General features: G+C 39.0%; 1 protein-coding gene across 3 annotated transcripts in view; it reads left to right on the plus strand.

Moving 5' to 3' along the window:
• Positions 1-1270: 1270 nt before the first annotated feature.
• Positions 1271-20543, plus strand: part of USP54 (ubiquitin specific peptidase 54) — a 103134-nt gene continuing 83861 nt past the window's right edge. For 2 of the 3 annotated variants that reach the window (XM_080401183.1, XM_080401186.1), the window contains exon 1: positions 1271-1790. The gene's annotated coding sequence lies outside the window, so the exon portion shown is untranslated. Of the gene's footprint in view, positions 1791-1818; positions 2238-20543 lie in introns of those variants that run through there. The other variant, XM_080401178.1, reaches the window with a different exon arrangement.

Consider the following 20543-nt stretch of genomic DNA (forward strand, 5'->3'; position numbering starts at 1 on the left):
TGATTGGGTTGATTCCCAAAGCAAAAGACTGAAATGGGATGGGAAGTCACAACAAGTAAACAAGCATACTTCCAAATGCACAAACTTTTTTTTAAATAATTATTATTTTAGTGGTGTTAGAAATGCCATATTAACAGCCGTGGCACAAACAATATTGCAAACACCTGTATATACAAACAGTATGCTTTAAGTGTTTGCTCTGGGCAGAACAAACAGTAGTCTCGGTCTTCCAGGCATACTCTATACATCTGGTATACCACGGACAGTATACCTGATTTATCAGAAGCTGGTAATTCTGGCATACAGACATACATCTTTTAGATACAGAACATTATGTATCAACTCACTCCTCATACGAAAAAATGGGGCTCAACAACTGGATAAAAAGAAACTTCCTCCACAACTTACAGAGCTGATGGCACTCCTCTAAGGATTCTCACATGTTGGGAACACTGAAATATAAGGGTAGAAAACAAAGTATATTAGCCCTCACGTCTTCATGTTTCAATTTGAGTAATTAATTATGTTGGTTTTGCAGGGTGCTATCACTGAGATACCAATTGCTCATGGAAATGCCAGTCCCCCCAGTCATCTTGAGACTCTCTCTACACGTGTGATCCTCAATTCATAGGAAAGGATCCATTTATTTCAGTGGGCTTGAAATGCGTTTCTTGGATATTACTAAAACCACTACCTTGCCAAAGTTAGCATTTTTACCAGCACTCTGCACTGGTGATTCAAAAATCCCGTAGTGCAATATGCAGCTGATGCAGTTCAGGGAATGTGACCTTAGTATTTTTACACACTATTCAGAAAATCAAAACACAGATTTGTAGATCTTCTCCACATTTTCCCAGATCCTGAGATGGTCTAATTCATGCCTGAAGTACTTGGACAGATGATGCTGAACCTATGTTACGGCTCTAACTGGTGAGGAAACCCAGCTCTCACATGAACTGAAAAGGAAACTTTTTCTAGGCATGAATGTGTTGTTGGACACACCTTTGGCTCCAGTCACACCCCACAGCTATCACAGTCCGTACTTTGCAATTATTAAAAATTATACATGCTCTACCACCACACCTATTTGTTTTCTGGCAAGAAAAAGGTGTTTCTATGGACCAAACTCTGCCACATCGGCTGATGACACTGGTCCTGCAACAAGCTGCTCCAGGAAAAAGGTGCCTCAGCGCTGGGCCAGCGGGTGTCCAGTGGGGCCTGGCTCGGCCCGAGGGGGCCCCTCACCTGCCCGAGGGAGGAAGGAGGGAGGGAGGGAGGGGGGGAGGGGGGGGGCTCCCCGGGCCGGCCCCACCACCTCTTCGGCGCGAGGCACCTCACCGGGCCTGTCAGCCCCTCACACACCTGAGCCGCTTCCCTGCTGCGCCCAGGCCTCGGGCCGGCTCTGGGGGCAGCTCTGTAGGCTAACGAGAGCGTTAGCTAAACCACAGCGCGGCTCCCTCGCCCCTTCCAGGCCAGGCCAGCGGGTGAGGCCGTCTGCTCTCCGAAGCAGCCCCGGCACGGGCTGAAGGAACGGGAAGCGGTGGTGGAGCAGCCAGACCGGGTGGCCCAACGCTGACCGCGGCCGCACCGACCCCCGCCACAGCGGCCGCGGCCCCCTCGGCCCTCTCGCGAGACAAGGCGCCCCCGACCGCCGGCGCGGCCCGCGGCTCTCGCGGGAAGATGGCGCCTCTCGCGAGAGGCGGCTGCCGCGCTCCCCGTAGCTATAGCAGCGGGGTATGAGGGCGGCTGAGGGGAGGTGATGCCGCCTGCCGTGGCGGGACCTGGCGCTGGTAGGTAGGGACTCACCGCTCCGGGGACGGGCTGGGGCTCGCTGCCATTCCCCCGTTCCCTCTGTGGGGTCCTGCTGTGGCTGTTTGGAGCCACCCTGCCGCCGGCAGCAGCGGGGCTGTGGCAGTGGCGGGACGGGCGGGCTCGCTCCTCTCAGCGGTTCGGGGCAGGTTGTGCTGTGCTACTGGGTCCCTTCTCGGGATTATTTGGGATTTTTTTTTTTCCCTCCTGCCCCGTCCCCTCAGGGGAAAAATAATAAAACCAAGCCCACAACCGTTAGCTGGTTGCTTGCTTCGTCTGTCTGGAGACCCACCGGCGACTCCCCGAGCTGTGCGAGGCGGTGCAGCCCCCTGCTCCTGGGGGCCCGGGCAGCCGCGGCCTGGGGGGAAGGTGGAGGGCCCTTCTGCCGCCTGCAGCTGCTCGGCCTCAGGAGGGCAACGAAGTGGCAGGTATGAGGGGAAAAAAAAGAGAATACTGGAAGCTAAAAAGGTCTTTTATCAGCAGGGAATCATTGAAATTAGTATCACTGATGTTGCATCGCGTTGGTGAGTAGACACGGTCAACTGCCATTAAAAGTTAGATCTGCACAGAGGCTGTTGGTTAGAAGAAACTGCTCAGTTACAGTATTACACTTACTATGTAGGTCCAAAGTATGCAAAAGCATGTGCTTTTTTTTTTTTCTTAAAAAAAAAAAAAAAAAAAGCAGAAGCTGTTTGCTTTTCCAGGATCTGATTTCGCTTGAAACCCTTCATTCAGTAGGAGGATTATGAATGAGGATTCGTGAGGATTACAGCCCTCTATAGAAACCATAACAATACACACCTTCTGCTTTCAAAAAGTTGCAGCCACTGTGGCTTTCTGGTCTTGCAGCTGAGTGAAGTTGTGGGTATTGTAGTGGTTGATCATGCGTGTGAAAAGAATTCAAAGAGCTTTTCAGATTTCTGCATGAATTCTGAGTGTTATAATCATGGAAAAAATAGGCATGTGAAATGGGAGGAAAAATACTTGTGTAATTTCTCATGCAGTTTGAAAGAAAGTGTACTGAAAACAAACCTCTCAAAGCTTGTGCTGCTTTTCAGACTTGAGAAAGAAAATTAATGACTGAAAGTTTTTGAGCTGCAATATTCTTGACATTGAATAGCAGTTTTGAAAAACAATAGCAATTGCAACAATAGCAGCAAAACCAAACGTGTTTGTTTCTAGAGGGAAGTACTGCTGTGCTGAGAACTAAACTGGTGAGGTAATACATAACTTGAACATGACAGCTTTTAAAAATACTTACCAATTACCAAAAATGTAGTATGGGCTAAAAATATTTGAATGAGTCTGTTGAAATCTGTTCTCATTTAGGAAGTAATAGAAATAATGATATTTTTCACTGGACAGGATACTCTTTAAATTCTATTCCAGCACCTGATCAAGTGTATATCTAATCGAGTATGCTGCATATCATTCAGACTGAAGAGGAGCCTTTTCTGGTTTTTTGGGGGTGGATTTTTTCTTGCCAAGTGTTCTTTGGATAGGGTAAGGGTGTGCTTGATTTGTGCAGTACAGACAAACTTAATTACAGTTATCCCAGAGAATTTAGAAATTTGGGGTTTTTTGTGCTAGGGACAGCTGCAAAACCATTTTGGTGTACTTTCAGTCATTGCATGTAAAAATTATGTCTGTTCTTCTCTGTTCTGGGTTAACAGTCTATTTTGAGACTATAGTCACGAGTTCATTAAAAAGGATAATGGGAATTTAAATCCTTCTTTATCCAGTTCTGCTGATGTTATTAGGCATTAAGCCTTCCATGTACTCTCCATGAAAATTCGCATAAGGAGAGAAAGTGTGTTTATTTCCTAGTTTGTGGAACTTTATAAACCTCGTTACCTAGAGATGGAAGAAAACTAGCAGTGCTGTTAGGTGACACATTAATGTAGTTGTAGTAGGATCTGTCCACACTGGTCAGAATTTAGTCTCCATTGTGTTTGAGTACTATATAAACATACCTATGTAAAGAACAGTTGTGGCTGTCCCAAATAACTTGTGGTGCAGCTATGCAAAATGCAGCAGGTGATACAAAAAGAAAACAGAGGTAGGAGGATGAAAGAATAAAGTCATAGCTATTGTTTTTAGAAATCTGCTTACTTAACTGTTCAGAAGCAATAAAAGTGTAATTCTTATAATAAAAGTGCCTCTTGGCACCTGTAGAACTTGCTAGTCTTTTCATTTTTCTCATGCAACTTTCTGAAACTTAAATCCCTTACACATCCTTCAGTTTCCCAGCATATGTTCCACCCACATTTATTCAAACAGTTTATTTTAATTTGTTCTCTGAAATAGTCTGCTTCTTGCCTTGGTCTGAACTTTGCCTTTTAATTTCTTTCTATTCTATCAATAGTGGCTGCAGTCACCATTCCAAAGTTACCATGTATTTCTGTCACTGAAGGTCATTCCCTGGCACAGACATGCAATGTTTGATGGTAGAGAGCAGCAGCAAAAATTTTTGTTACTGTCAAAGAATTTTGATCATCTTGAACCGATTCCTCTGTTGTTCCTGTTAATTGCAAGTCAAGTAACAGGCAGTCTTTAAGATTTTTGCCGTTGGGCATAGGCAGCTTCCTTTCCTAGGCTTGCACCCTGTGTGTGAAACTGCAAGGAACTGTCTCCTAGCAGTATCCTGGACATTTTCTCAGGGAAGTGACACAATATATATAGGTCTCTTTATTGTGTCTCTTGACATGCAAGTTTAGCATGAAGTTTATTCCTTCTTTTTTGTCCTTTATGTCAATTGATGCATAGGGTTTCCTGTTCTGTGACCTGAAAAAGTTAAAAGGTTTGGGTGGATCTCACCAGCCATTGCCTATGGGACGTGGGACTAGTGTTCAGCCAAACTAGGGCATCTCTTGGCTATACTACTCTGATTTTATAGCAATAGACTACATGCCAGCTTCATCATTCAGCTTGTTGAACTTATGTGCAATCATTCATTTGGGAAGTTAACCTGTTGTGGCTTTCCTGAAGTTACAGTAAGCATTCTGTTTCTGGAGTAGCTGGAGAAGAAACGAAAAGCTTCAGTATGTTATCAACATCTTAGTAAAAACCAAGGAACCTGCAAGGAAGGCAGGAGGCTATTAAGTTATTTTTTCCACACTTTCCAAGATTTGTGAGCTATATGTGTTGTGTTGTAGTCTTAAATGTTAGAAGTAACATTTTGTGTTCATAGGGTGTAAAACTTCTAGTAGATTTTGTTGTGTAGTGTCCTAAATATGTGAAGAAAAGGTGATCTTAAAGGTGCTGTATTGTGTGGCATCTCTATTTGCTTCTGTAGCAGTTATCACTTGGTAAAATGGAGAACTGTGGTACCTGCAGGGCATTTGCTGTGATTGTTGCCAAACTATTATGAGGTAAAGGAGGAGACTAGGCTTACGGTTTTGAGGCTTAAAACCGTTTTTGTTCAAGTTATGAAAGTATGCAGGATGTTATGTGTTGTTATGGACTAATCTGTACATTTTCTGTCTAACATATTTGTGAAGAAATACTGTAAAAACATGACTTCTCTAATATCATTCATAGTAACTTGTAAACAGATCAGTTTCTGAATTAAAACCACCTGCAGGAAATAGAATTCTTAAGTGTTGCTGCTACAAGTGTCCTTGGAACACTTTGGCTACAGATACATCATAACAAAATGGATATTAAATTTTCTATTCCTTTTATAGAGCACTGTGACAGTTTTCTTCAAAACCTTCAGCATTATGAAATGGATCTTTGAACATCATCTATTTAAAAAAATCGTTGAGCAGCACTGTGAAATTTCAGTTTTAAAACCTGCATATTGGTGTCTCTTCTTTCTTGTTGTCTTTAGTAATAAAAATTCCTGAAACCTTTGTACTGGTACAGAAGTGATTACAATTGGGTAGCTGAGAGGCGGAAGTAATCTTTATCCGCAGAATGATGTGCTGTGCTGCTGATGGTGTAATTTTTACTGTTCCTCTGGCAGTCACCCTAGGTCCTGGTCTGGAGATGGTGCCTGAGGAGGAAGAGATTACTTCTGTCTCAGTTCAAATTTTTCTTACTTTGCTGGGGTGAAGTTGTTTTTAGGAATGCAAATTGTAATGGTGAATTTTGTGTTTGATGGGAACTGGACAGAGCGTGACAAATCAATTTGCAAAGGCCAGAGCTGTCAGATTATAATAGCTTGCCTTCGTTACCAACCAGTTTAGATTTGAACCAATGACCTAGAGGTGAAAAGCTCAGTATTGCATTACCAATCCTCTGATCTATCCATATGTTCTCTTGTTTAAAGTCCCTGTAGTCCTCTTAAACAGAACATGCCGTAAATATTGAGCATCGTTTCCACTTGTAACTACTAGAACAGTGTCCGTTCCAATTGTGTGCTCTGTGTGTGAGGACACTGGAGTTAAATATAGCAACAATTTCTTACACTCTCTGGCTTTTCATGAGAAAACCTCATACAAATCCAACCATATGGCAAAACCCAGTATTATCTTAAAACCATTAACAAAGAACCTATTGCTACCATTAACAGGAAAATGAATCCACAGCTTTAAGTAGCGTACTGGGAGTTTATTAATAACCTCAGGCTGCTGCTAAGAAAATGAACTTAAATGAAATACCATTAGGAGCTGAGTCATCCCACCAACACTTATGCATGTTGTATCCAGGTTTGTATTTATCTGTGGAAGCCTTTTCAGAGTATATTACCATTATTGCATGTCTACTTTGTGGTTCATTGAGTATCCTCGTTGTGCTTAATGGTGTAAAAAGCATAATGGAAATTTTTTTTCTGTGGATTTCATAAAATATGTTCAACAGAATATTTGAAATACGCAGATAGGAGTGTGTAATCCATTTTCCCATTCATTCTGAGGTAAGACATTTCTAGGTGACCTACTTAACAGGAGGAGGTCAAGAAATGTGAATACTTGTCTAAGTTATTCTCAAATTGTAAGGCTATTAAAACAAGTTACTGTCTGCAGGTCATAGTTTCTGTGAGCTGCAGAAATAATAAAATTTACATTTGTATGTATTTGGATTGTCTTTTTATTTCCTTATCCCTTCTCCCTTCTTCTCCAATCCTTAATCGTGTTCTCCTCCATAACAACGGACAGTGCTGTGGGTAGTCTGTACTGGTTGACCTACTGTCAAATCAAATACATATGAGGTGAAATTTCCTACTTTCCCCTCACTAAAAGTGCTTTTTTCTCTACCTGACCATCACTTTTCATGTAGTCTATAGAACACAATTGGTTTTGAGATCTCTGGTTTTTTATTTCAAAATGTTGGAAATTGGCCAACTGATTCAAAAGGTGTTGGAAGAAAACTGATTTTGGTCAGATGCTTCTGCGGGCAATAAAAATAATTTGCTGCCTAGTTACTAATGAAATGAGGCTTATGATCATGCTGTCTGATGTATCCTTGGTCCCATATTTTTCTCTCTCGTTCTTTGAGCATCCCACTTAGAGCAGAATCTTCTTTCTTTGCATAGCGTTTCTGGTATACAGGATGTGATCTGTATCTGTTTTGTCATTTTTTCCCCACTGCTTTGACTGCACTGCACTCATTTCCCAGGGGTTCTGTCATTAAAAGCAAAACATCTGAATCCTTGGGGTTTTTTTGAGAACTGGAGAAATCGGGGTTTTTCTTGAGAATTGGAGAAATCAGGTTTTTAAAACTCATAGCTATAAATTGTGAATGTTTCCTTCTTTTTGGACATCCAAGCCTGAAACGATGTCATTTTATGTTACAGATAGGACTTTGCTGAATTGTGGTTAGCTGTAAAAGTGTTATGGGATATGAACACTTGTGATCTTTTGCTTAATTATTTTGCAGTAGGCTCTGGCTTGTTATGTTCTGCCATAATTGGTTTGATGTGTGGGTTTGGTCAAGCTTACAGTTCTTGAATCTGAAGGCTAGAAGCCTGGCTGTTGGAATTGCTTTCCTCTGTCGTCTTTTACAGCTCCGAAAATTCAGGCAGTTAAAGCTCAGCTGCTTTCCCATCCTTTTTAAATTGGAACAGTGAATGTGAGTTTATTGTAGAGATCTATTTTTAAAATGTAGTCAAGATTACAAAATGGTATAACTACTTCTTGGCACAAAGGTAGGTTTTCATGAGTATATACATTGCAAATAAGCAGTAAGCAATTGTCAGTTCAAAGGTTAATAATGCTAAAGTCAGAAGCAGGTAGAATGAACTGTAATAAATAATGATCACACGTTAGTGTCTTGTCTAGAATCCTTTTTTATGGTGCAGTTTGGCTCAACAAGATTTATACAGAAGTATGGACTGTATACTCTGGGGGAGAGAACAGTTAACATGTGAGAAGCCTGTAGGGAATCAAGAGGAAACTAGCTGTTGTTCGTTTTTTGTTTTTTTTTTTTCTTCTATTTGCATGAAACTTGTTTTAGCATTTTACACTTGAGTAAAGACAAGCTAGGTTGTTCATTTCTTTCTAATACTTGGTAAAATGCAAACCAGTATTTGTAGTAGATAATGTCTGGTGCATGTAGTTCTTATGTTTTTGTTTTTAAAAAAAGGTGTGCGATTTATTATATTTTGACTATTGAAAATAATGAATGGACTAAAAATATGTAAGAGTGATTCAGACGTGGGAGACTGTTTGAAGAGGAGGCATCTTCTGTAAGTATTTCAACAAAATGTTAAAATAAATGTATTTTGAGAAATAGTTAATCAGTAAAGTGTGTCACAAAGCAGAGGATAGCAAAAGACTTTCTCATCCTCCAGCTGGTATTCCCAGTAGAATGGGCTTATAAATGGATCAATAAAAACCAACTAATGCATCTCAGCACATCGGTACGTGAGCTGTACTGTGACGTGGAAACAGGTTAATGTCCTCTCTAGGTCTGCATGTTATTCAAGAAAATAGGTCATGGTGGGGGAAAGGGAGGGAAAGTTTTTAAAAAAAAAAAAAAAAAAAAGTTGATTATGTGTTCTGCCTGTTCCCTAAATTTTTCCATTATACTGTACTTGAAGCATGCTAATAAATAGACAGCAAAGCTTCATAAAACTTGTGATTAGTAAACTGCAGCATTCTCTGTGGTGTCTGTTACGGATACTATTACGCACAACAAATCTGTGCAGTACTTATAAACTCCCCAGGTATCATCTATTAAAATATGTAACTACTGTTGAAGTATGTTAAAGGTGTTGCCAACAAGAACTTTAGGATCCTTTGATTATGGATGCTTGATAGATTTTTAAATATAGATTGATTTATTGTTCTCTAAGAGAACCGGGGAAGAATGCTGCAGTGTGAGCTTGGCAGGGCTGCAGGATGAGCAACAGTATTCATTGAAAATGCTGGTTTTAGGGTGCTCCTAATTTTTTTAAATTCTCAAAGCTAGACAACTTCCACAAATTTTTCAGAGAAGCTTTTTAAAATGTTATGGACATTTCTTTTGAAATGCATTGTTTCAGGATAGGATGGGCAAGGAGAATATAACTTTCCTCTTAGCAAAAAGGTATTTGTATTATCTTCTCCTTTTAGATAGCTGGGTTTAAGACTAAGTTTTACATGGAAATAGCCATTTTTTGAGAAGAAATACCTTCTGTTGTCCAAGTGTATTTTCATAAAGAGCTTTTCCTTTTTGGGAGAAAGGTAGTTTAATTTAGTAATGTATTTCGTCAATCCATCCATTTAAATTTTAATAATTATAGCAGTCATATTCAGCTGTATAATTATCACATATATTAAGCTGTTTAACACTTCTTCATTATGTTTTTCTCTATTCAGTTTTTACTTGTGATAGCTTTTCCTCTGCCTGTTTGTCTGGTATTGCAGCTGCAGGCTGGAATGGTACCCGGGCAATTCCACTGTATTTGATTCTTGCTCTGGTAGGAACGGGCGGTGTGCACAGACAGAAGATGGTAGAGTCTTGTCATCTCTGCTAGAACAGAGAGCTGCTAAGGCTTAAGGATAGAGAGTGACATTTTCAAGTTGAAGTTGCTTTTTGTGACTGTGCAGCTCAAGGAACGTTTCTAGGTGCTGGCAAGATCTTTGCAGAAGAATCCTGAAAAATGAATACGTGAGGTTTTTGGGAGAGAAAACATGGAAAATGTATGACTGTTGGATTGTCATGCTCAACTGAATTGCTTAATTCTGCTGTGAAAAATACTACTTCAAGTATCAATTACTAGATTATATTGCTCTTTTCCTTTGATAAGGATTGTATGTGCTGTTTGTACAGGAGTTAGGATTGATATGTCATTCATTTATCGATAAATTTTAACTTTTGAGATATTTTATCTCCTGCATACATAGTAAATAAAATATGTTAAATTGTTTGAACAAGAATCCAAAGCCTAAATAATACTTCTAAACTCTTTAAACATCTTTGGATATTATTTTTACTGGCATTTTCACAGCAGAAAACATTAAATATTAATTTGGTTTAGTATTGTTTTACTTCAAACTTAGCTGTTCTTGGCAGGCCTGAAAATGGTTATGCTGGTTGTAGTGCTTCTTTCCACATGTCTCTACCCTCTCGCTTTATTTTGATGGTGTCAATAAAAAAATGTGCAACAGTATTCCAGGTTGTTCCCCTTCTTATCCTAGCTTGTCTGGAATTCATTTGAGTAGAGACATGAATGCTGAACGCCAGGGTCCGTGTTGTCGTCCAAAGATGTGAATCAATTACGATATTTATCTTGTCTGTAATTATGAATGGCCTTGAATATTAATAACACTCAAATTTTGATAATTACTCCAATAAAACCACAGAAATGCTGTTCTTGAGGTGAACTCTGAGAATTTTCAGTGGCAATTCCTTGTTTTCTACAAAAAAGAGAAATTTCTAACAAAAAAAAAAATAATTCACTACTACTGTGTGATGCTGGCCTGTTGAGTTGATATGGGATTGCCAGTAGGTCTTTTGTATATAGGACATAATAATGTCTTCATTTGCTCAGTCATACTAATGTTCTCCTTTGTTTTGTGAAAATCACTTATTTATAAGCAGTAGGAACTTTAATCAGGAAACATGTGAAGTATGTTATGGATTTATGGACATAAATTAAACCAAGAAAGGTTCCCACTGACTGTAAGAAATACTTCTCCCCCCCCCCCCCCCCCCCCCTTCTTCTTTTCTCTCCATTAGGACAGTCATGCATTTGAATGAGAGTCTGTATAGTCTCCATCCTTAGAAGATTTTAAGACCCAACTGGATAAAGCCTTGAGCAACCTGATCTGATCTTTTGGTCATGCTTTGAGCATGAGGTTAGACTAGAGACCTCTTCTTGAGTCCTTTCTAGCCTCAGTTATTCTGTGGGTCTGATTTACTTGTTGATCACACTGGTCATCTTCAGCGTTCTTTGTTCTTATGAGCTGATCATTTGGAGCGCTCACTAAATTCCTTCAGTAAGCATGGCATCACATGAGACTGAAGAGTAAGAGGCACCATCTCAGGAAGAAAAGGAGTGCGGAGAAATTGCTGTTCAATTATCCTGAGACGCAGCCGAGTCTGTGGACAGATTAACTCCTCTGAAGAATATTTCTGTGAAGATTTAGTATAGATCAAGCCATTTTGCTAAAAGGACTTAAACTATGAAATTCTGTGTTCTAAATTGTAATAAATTAGGAGGAACTTGACTAAGCAAGCATTAATTTTTTGTACAAGAAATAGAGGATTTTGACATATACTACAAAATATTCAGAACAAATTCTAGCTGTTGGTAGGATATAGTGTAACTTAGATACAATGCACACAACAATAATTAGAGCAAGGGAGCCAGAACACTCTTTCTCCTAATAAAACTCAGACAAAGTTTCAGACCTACCAGATAAGTTCATCATGGCTTTTAAGCAGGGTGCACCAATGCACTGTATAATTAGTTGAAGCAACAAGCTCAGCAACAGGCAAGACTTGGGTTTTTTCTTTTTATCTTATTTTTTTTGTTACTGGTATAAACAAAGACAGAAAGAGGCCAAAAATAAATTTTAATTGCAATCAGCTGTTAAGCAGACAATGGCATAAATGTTTTAAAAGAACAGCATTGTCATTTACTTTTCTGTCTTTTACAAGAAAGAAAAGAAGCATTTTGATTTTTAAAAAAGGTCTCTTCAGGAGAATTTTCTTTGAGACTGTATAAAACAGCTTTTGTCTCCAAAGTCAGAGTTATTTCATGAGAAAGGAAAAGTTATAGAAACGGCAATAATTTATGCCTCTATAGTATAATTACTATAGTTTTATGAAGAGGTTAATACATGCTTAAAGTTACAATGGGGAGGAAGAAATCATTTCTTTACCTAGTAGTAATATTTTCTTGATTAAACTGGTCGTAGACTTAACTGAGGACAGTTTTGTTTAAAATACCCATGTTACATTTCAGTGTTACCTTTGGTGTTGGAGGAAGATCAAATAGTTGATTTTTCATTTACATATTTTTAAGGAGAACTCGAGGTTCAGGTCCTGATTGCCATAGCGGAGGCACTGGTACTGTGTAGTGGTGTTCTGCATGGCTGCTCCAGTTTGTCAGATTACTTTGATAGGAGGTAGGTGCTGGCGATGTTTTCTAGTGTGAATGCTGAGGTGAGATCCTAGCAGCTTGTTTTGGACTGCACACAGTTGGTAACAACTGAAAAGCAGTTCAAGAAACAGCTTGCCCCTCACTTTCCCCCACAATGATCTTCTATCTGTCCTCCCCCACGATGACTGTAGGCAATAAATAGAATTTTAGCACATAAATTAATGCTTGAATCATTTTCCTCTACCTGTTTCCATTATTTGTGTAGTCATGCAGTTTTAATTCTGCAAATATTCAAAAAAAGACAAAGCAAAAACCCCAACAACTACTGAATACAGAGGAAAGTGTATCAAATTAAATGAAGGGTCTTTAATTCCCCCCCCTTTTTATGAGTATTAACCTGTTTGGTTAGTGTGGGGTTTTTAATTTGTTTGATTTTTTATTTGTTGGAGTGAGGAGAAGTTGCTTTAGCTCTTAACAAAGGAATTTCCATTGCCTGATAATATCACATTAATGAGAAGCGGTGATGATGATTTTGAGTCTGTAGAGGACTGGTGAAGGCCAACTCTGGGCTCCTCTAAAATGGTTGTAGAAAAACTTGGATCTTCAGGAGGGTGGTAAACCCTCAGTCCCTTTTAATAAAAGGTGGGATTTTTACCTTATTGTCGGTAGGTGCCCTAGCTCAGGGCGGCATGAAGGCTTTTGTTTACTAGTTCTGTCTTTAATAGTGCTGTCCTTAATCCTGCATCTCACAAGCAGTTTACCTCCTCAGAAGGAAAGGGAATAGTAGCACAGTGTATTCCTTTAACAAAAAGTATGTTTTAACAAAACAGTATCTCCTATGTAGGACTTCCCATTACTCTGCAGAGGGTTTAGCCATTTATGTCCATGCAGTTCTGGAAAACCATTCTTTATGGTTTTCCAGTCAGCTTTCACAGAGCATTTTATTACTGATCTTGTAAAATCATAATAATACTAGTCTAATACTAGTACAAAAAATCGTCTAGACAAATTGGTCTATACAAAGCTAGTCACTTGAATTCTGGCTTTTGAAACATGGACACTTGTAACTTTCTATATTAGTAGGAACTTCCTGGAAAAGCTAATAGTCAAACAGGTGTAGTAATTTCTTTTTCTCTTATCTGGGCTTTACAAACTAAATGAGACACCTGCAGTCTAATTACTTAGTAGTTCCTTCAAGTGTTTAGTACTGTTTGCAGGCTGTAATTGTCCAAATGACTTTAGAGAGGGAAAATTACACTCTTCTTCCTCTATAGCATTCACTCAAATGTCTTGATTTCTGAATTTGAGGGCAGAAGGGGAAACACGTGTATGTATTTTCCTGTCATCTGTATGTCCCTTGGAAAATACAATGCCAGATCCAGGGCCTTCCTGTAAGCTTACTTGGACTTAATGTCACAACTTGTTTATCTTCTTGCCCTGTTGGCACATTAAGATCTATGAAGTCATGATTTTGAAAATTGGAAGTTGGAATAAGAAAACCAGATCACTGCCAAAAATCCATTTGACATTTTTATAAAGAAACCTATCTTCCTGGAGGAAATACTGGCGTCTTTGTGTACTTTCAAGGCAGAATTACTTTGGAGATTCTTTAGTCATTAGGGAAATTTTTCCTCTGTTGCACTAGGATTTTATCAATGTGTACTGGTACTGCAGAAATTATTTTGAATTTAGACTAGGATAATGGAGAGCAGCATTTGTTGTCTTTTTAATGATGTCTGTTCTCCTGCTTCTACAACTACAGTAACCTCTCTCTTGCAGACAGAAGTTTCTCCCAGGAGAGAATTTCTGTGACTTCAGTGGCTGTTGCTGCTTTAGGCAGCAGCCTAGGATTGGAAATACAGACACTCCTGCAGCTGGAATCAGTCCTGTTTTCTTATGCTGTTTAAATTTCAGCCTTGTGACTTTTTTATTCTCATTGAATGAGGTAACAGGAAAATATGTTTGCCGCTACCTTCAGGTTTCTGCAAGCATTTGAAAGCTTTGTGTTATGAATGACATAGGTTTTGTACGCCACTTCATTTCATATTTTGTTATGTTCTGATCGGAACTATAACTCTGCCTAATAGAAAAGATAAGCAGGTAGAATTGCTAGGCAAAGTATTAGAATGCTTTTTTTAGATACTGTGAATTTGCAGGATGTACTAATAAAAATGAACACTATCTGTTATGTAAGTAAATGGGTAATAAATTGACAGGCTTTGCATCTTTACACTTTATGCAAGATCTGTCTCTTACTGAGTCTAGCGAGATCATTGTTTACTCAGCTCTTTCAGATCCTTTGCAGTAAGGAGAAGAAAAATACAGAGGAAAACATAGAAGAATTAAACTCTGGTGTTCTGGTTTCAAACATTTGTGAGCCTTAATACAGAATTTGCTCATTACATTTTTTTTTACAGTTTCAAAGTAGCCAATTTTTAAATTGCAGAGCTGTCAACCCAAAGGGGAAATAAATGTAAAGGAGAGAAGGCTGGTGCACTCATTTTATTGGTAAATACTTCAGGAAGGAATATGCAAAACTATTGCTTCAGTAATGTCTTAAGGTTTAACTTACCCATTCAGACCGTAACCATTGCTGGTATGATAGTATGGAAAAGACGCCAGCACTTAAAGTTTTCGAGCAATGAGAACTGGGCCACTACAGCATTGGTTTCCACTGGGTATTTATTATATCCGCCTCCCCTGTCAAATTGTATGTCGCTGTTACCCAAGCTTAAATGTGTTGGAATCAGGGTCAGCTGATTTATACGGCCACATTCTCTTGCTGCTTGTGATGGATGTCCAGAAACAAAGCTTCCTCTGACAAGCAAAGGCTTGAGGATTTATTTCTTGTCTTTGCTATGTAAGCATTCAGTGTTCCTTTTACTGTTAGAAAATTCAAATTAATGTAGGTGAACTCAGTTCTCAGCATGTTCTTCACCTTTTGGTTTTTTACCAGAATTCTGAGTCTTTCAGTCTAGAGATTTCAACAAATTTATTTTGGTATGGTATCTTAAGTAGCCAAAATGGATGGGCACAGAGGCTTGGCTTGTTGGAGGATGTTAGCGTAGATAGAACTGGGGATAGGATTTGGGTGTTCTGGCTGTTCCAGCGCTGTCACATCCCCAGTTCAGTGAGAAGAAGAAACAGATCTTGTGCTGTCTGTCTTCCTACAGAAATAGTTCTAAAATCTGTTAACTTCTATGGGGAGAGTGTGGTGTGTGAGTGTGTGTTCTTGGAGGATATGCAAAGCAGCATAATGAAACTACATTACAATGAATTCTTATGAGCTAGCAGATGATTTTGCTAATGTAGCTGGTGTGCTTATCTATATATGAGAGAAATTAGATTTAATTCAGAAGCTCACCTGCATAGTTCAGTCTTTCTCTGGGCATAGATTAATCAGCAGTTATTTCTTGTTATGGGTCCTGCCCATATAGACAGGATGCAACTGAGCTTGCAGCTAAAACTAAGCGTAAACAAGCATTGTGAATACAGGCTGTGCTAACTATTCAAATTATGTTGGAGACTTGCTAAACTGAACATGTATTTCGATTGAATATGGTTATGAATAGGGCATAGAAGCTAACCGTGTAGCAGATGTGAACTAGATAGAGCTCTTACTTTTCCCCAAGTTTAAAGATACTATTAGGAGCCTGCATCAATGTCAGGTTTTTGTATTGATGGAAATAGCTGTGACGCATGAAGCAGCAGTGCAAATCACATCTGCAAGGTGACATGCCTCTTACAATGTAAATTTCCCCAAATACATTGAGTTCTTGAGCTCTGAGTTGAAATGACTGGTATGGGAGCTGTAGTAATTAATCTACTTCATGTAAAAGAAAATCAAACACAGTTTTTAATGCCTTTTTCAAAATATACTGAATGCCAGCCCACTTCAAATTGGCCAGTAAAATCTTGTCTAATAGTGATTAGTATTAGTATTCAATATTGCTAAGAAGATCAATAAAAAGAAGTAACATTTGTAACATTCTTACTAGTTTCCAAAACATTTAGCTTTTTTTAAGGCAAAAAGCAAGCAAACAAAAAACCCTTCAAAATCCCAGCAGTTCAGGCCTGAATATTTGTCCTTGTAAATTACTTTGCCACATCAGGAAAAATGTGGTAAGCTGTAAATCAGTGACTGAGCAGTTGCAATGTAAATTTTCTTCTGTTAGTATCTTGTCTGAGATTCCCTTGAGTGTATATAGTTAATTCACTAGCGGCTTATACTAACACGTTTTGCTTCTTAGAGTAATTGGACTAGAAGTGCATTAGTCAGTTAATGCAGTTCAGCTGATGGTCAGTATCTTGTTAAGTCATGATAAAGCAGTGGTTTAGTTTCCTCCTATGGTGGACAAAGCAGAGTGTATGTCTGGAAAGGTACCTGGAAAGGTACCATCTTAACCTCCACAAGTAGTATATTCATTCTTTTTCTTGTAATGTTAACTTGTTAGATTTTGCTCTGCTATTTATAAAGTATTGTTATGAAATTATACAATGTCAGATGGATTTTGGATAATCTTAGGGAAAATTAATTTTAAAGATACTTTTGCATTCTAACTTCATTTTTATTAATTTACAATTGTATTACAGTATCCTACTTTTGGTATCTGGTATTTATGGCAAGATGAAATTTTTCAGTAAAGGGAAAGGCTAGAATAGTATGAGCATGCTTAGCATACACAGAAGATAATGAACAGTTTTCAGTTTTATGTAAGCACTGTATAATTCTTGTGAAAGAAATAAAGTTTGGGTGCATGGTGAATATCCTACGATATACTTAAGAAAACTTAAGTATTAGTTATCTGACAAGAATCAGTGGAGCTATACTACAGCTGCTGATGTCTTTAACCTTTTTTCTTCCTGTTCTTTGTTGCTATGTTAAAATAATGAAATCAAACATTTACATCTTAAACTGCCACATATGCATGTTCTATAATAAGAGTCTATTATGTAGTTTAATTTTGGGCAATGACAGCAAATAACGAACATTTCTAAATGTAATGGTGCAACAATGTAGGATCGTACAGAAGGGTGGCTGGTTTTGTGTGCTATACTATATCAAAGCAAATAGGCTGCAAGAACCAGAGTATCTGCAGGATCATCTGTGTTAGGCTTAATCCTGTTGTTCATCTGCAATCCTTTATTCAGTATATGTGCATGAGTATATGAACAAAGTGCGCCCCCCCCATCCAACCCAGCTCTGTCTGCCTAGCTGGGTGTACAGAAACAGATTTCATAATTGACACAGAAGTGATGCTAATAAGCTGCAAACGATCTGCTAATTGGTCTTCCCTAGCTGGTGTGATTGCAAGTCTGGATTGCAGAGCTCTGGTTCTGTTCCTGTTACTTTCTTGCTGCAGATCTCTCCTCTGTACTGCTGTTGAGCTAGAAATGGCCACCACACTTTGAAGTATGCTTTCTTTCTCCCAGGGCCTTGTCTTGACCTTTCTGGATGGGCTGCACAGCCTGCAGGCAGCACTGGACCACTGCTGCCTGCTGAGCTGCCCTCACCTCAGTGTGCTTCTAGCTGCCAATACATCCATGGCTTTGTAGTACGGCGTTTTTGGTAGGCAGCACAATTTTGTAAGATGTACTTGAAGTAAGTACTATGAAAATATCCTTGGAACATTAGCAGAAGAGGAGTATAAGTGAGCAGCAGTTAGCACAAGCAGGAAATAAAAAGCACAGAGACATATAGGATGGATGGCAAAGCTGAAGCAAGCATTTTGCATACTTCTTAGTACTTGGGTAGGTTATTTATTAGGCTGGACCTGATGAAATTAATCCTTTGACATGTCAAAGGAAAAAAGAGTAACAGAAGCTATGTCAGTACCACTAGCTGCTATTTGAGGTACTAGAAGACTTGAAAATAAAAGGAGAAGTGGGGAGAAAGAGCCAGGAAATGGCAGACCATTTCTCTCATCTTCCAAATTTTGAACAAATTACTGCACCGACTATAAGCCTCTGGGAGGCAACAAGAACATGAGTCACAACCACTACTAATTTAGGAAGAGTAAATAGTCATGCCAGTTTATTTTTCTTCTGTAACATGACAAGGCCCGTGAATGACAAGAGTGTGAATGTTAGTATTTTCATGTTAGTGGGTCCTTAGGCACTGGTTTTATGCAGTAATCTTACAAACAAGTGAAGAAATGTGGCCTGAAAGAAACTGTTGTAGAGTAGGAGCAAGAATCATTGGATGACTGCTTAGTGAGTGGTTATTAATGATTGTCTGTCAAAATGAAATGGTAGTATTGAATGTGGGTTTGCCACGGTCTGTTGGGTCTGTACTCGTTCTGCTTCACTTCAGTCTTTTCATTAATGACCTTGATGATAGAATAGAGAGTGTGTTTACAAAATTGATTCACTAAAAATGACCCCAAAACTTGGAGGGAATGCGTATACATAGGACACAAGTTTAAGAGCGCAAAATTATTTTGAGAAAATTGAGAAAATCTTAGGGCATAAATAGGGACAGATTTAAGTTCTGCACTTACCAGAAATCATAAAATACACTAATACAGGGTAGGGAAACAAGTAAGTAGGTGAAAATTCTCCAGAATCCTTGTAGAAGGGCAAATGTTATATCAGGAGAGATGAAAATGCAGGTGTAGGCTGTAAAACATACAGAGCAATCTTTTTTTTATCTACATGTAAATCTTCAGTTGAAGTGCTGCATCTGGTTAGGGCAAATGCCCCAGGAAGATACAGCTTGGCTGAAGAGAGGCTGGGAGAAGAGTAATCAAATCATTTGAGGTCGAGAAAATGGGGCCTGATAGGAAAGACTGAAATGATTTGAAATGGGGATAGAGTTGAGCGTGCAAGCCCCAGAAGGAGAACTGGAAGGCATACTTTTTTTGTATATGTGTATATAGTAAACTGTTCCAAGAGGGTAGGAAGTTGCAGTGTAAGGCCAGTCCATGAGAGGCAGGGCCAAGACAATTGGTCTTAAATTGCTGCAAGAAATGCAGAGTAGGTCTTGGACCACTTTGTGAGATAACTGACTGTTGTTTTTCATTAGGCATTTTCTCTATTTAGCTGTGTTTTGAATGATGACGTTATTTTAAGACTGATGAACAGTACATACAGACTTTTTGGAATGTTACTGATTAAAAAATGACCAGTTTGTACCTGGAGACACTAAACCCTGAGACAGTATCCACTAGATGAAATGCAGATGCAGACAGCCTCTATATTGCCAGTCCTGCCACATCTAATGTCCTCCAACTCAGTAGCCTTCCTCTGGTTTTTGTTGGCACCTCACTACATAAGTACTAGGTATACTGTACAAGATTTTCAGCTTGCTTTTCCCATTGACAAGCCTGTCAGTAGTCAGCTTTTATTTCTTCCTCATTTTCATAATTACTTCAGTTGTCAGTCCAGCACTTTGGGGATTCAACATGTTATTAGCATAAGAAAACAAGGACTGTAGTGTTGGTAATAGTTTTGTTTATAAAATCTTTCCCAATTTTCATTGTGTATTTCTCCACTGAGAAATGAGTGCAAGCCTCAGTTACCTGAGGCTGTAACATGTGTTGTTAGTATACTTCAAATGTCTATTTGCATTGTCATAATACCCTAGAACACACATCTTTAATCATTGCAGTTGGAAATTACTTTGCTTAGCAATTTTAGTTTCTATTTTCTCAAAGAGAAATAAGTGTTTTCATGAGTCAGAGCCAACAGGCTGTGTACAGCATAGCCAGCCAAACCTGAATTCTGCGCCCAAGAGTGGAATTTGTTGCAGCTTCAAGCACTTTTTAATGGGGCTTTTTGTTTAAGTAAATGTGAAGGAAATTCCATCATTTCAGTATTTCTTCTTTCTAATAACTTACTGTGAGCTGCTTCCAATTTACTTATTTTTTTTTTCTTCTTCTTTTCTGTCTTTATTACTTTGCCCTTTTGAGATGTTTATATCAGGGAAACTAGAAGCTCTGACAGCTGGACAAGAGGTGGTGAGCAGCCTTTAAACACAGGGCAGATGTCAGATATGGAAATGTTAGGGGTCCAACATATCCTGCAGGGAAGCATTGTGGAGCTTTTAAGAAGTGGAGGGGTTTTTGCATATCACGGAAAGGATCAGGGTGATTTGAAAGATACGTTGGTTATTGGTTTGGATATGAGGGGATGATCTGAACTCTTCTCTCTTCTGCTAGATCACTGGTTGCTCTTATCCTACTGTTTTTCTTCTCCTCCCCACAGTGACTTTGGGCTAAATGCTGTAAACTTTTAAATTTTTTTTCCTGCATAATGTACC

This window comes from Falco punctatus (assembly GCF_963210335.1).
Source record: "Falco punctatus genome assembly, chromosome: 9".
NCBI classification, from domain to species: Eukaryota; Metazoa; Chordata; class Aves; order Falconiformes; family Falconidae; genus Falco; species Falco punctatus.